The sequence below is a fragment of the Apaloderma vittatum genome, unplaced genomic scaffold (genome assembly GCF_000703405.1).
Source record: "Apaloderma vittatum isolate BGI_N311 unplaced genomic scaffold, ASM70340v1 scaffold38767, whole genome shotgun sequence".
In the NCBI taxonomy this organism is placed as follows: domain Eukaryota; kingdom Metazoa; phylum Chordata; class Aves; order Trogoniformes; family Trogonidae; genus Apaloderma; species Apaloderma vittatum.
In genome coordinates, this window is record NW_009725231.1 from 2,218 (window position 1) to 2,623 (window position 406).

Below are 406 nucleotides of genomic sequence, written 5' to 3' on the forward strand. Positions count from 1 at the left end.
AGACTGCGGGCTGGAAATACCCTGCTTGGGTGCCTGACTCCCCTTGAAGCATGTTTTGGAAAATAGCAGAGAACAAAAAGCAACCCCAGCACTGGAGCATTTCTGAACGCAAAACTACGGAAAAATACATTGTTCTGTCGACAATTCAAAAATCCCTGTGGCCGTTTCAGTGGGCAGGACTGCGCGGCGGGGCAGGGGGGAAAAAGGCCCTTGTCACCATCCTGCCGCGGCCAGGCTCTGCTCCTTGGGAGAAGCCCCCGCTCACGCCTGCGCTGGGGCTGCTCCCGGGCTCCAGCACAAGGCTGCCGAGATGGTCGCTGCGAGGATCCGGGCTCTTTCCCCTTGCAACTCCCTCTGCTGCTGGAGCCAACAGCCTTGCAAGCAAGCGTGCTGCAGCAGAGGCTAA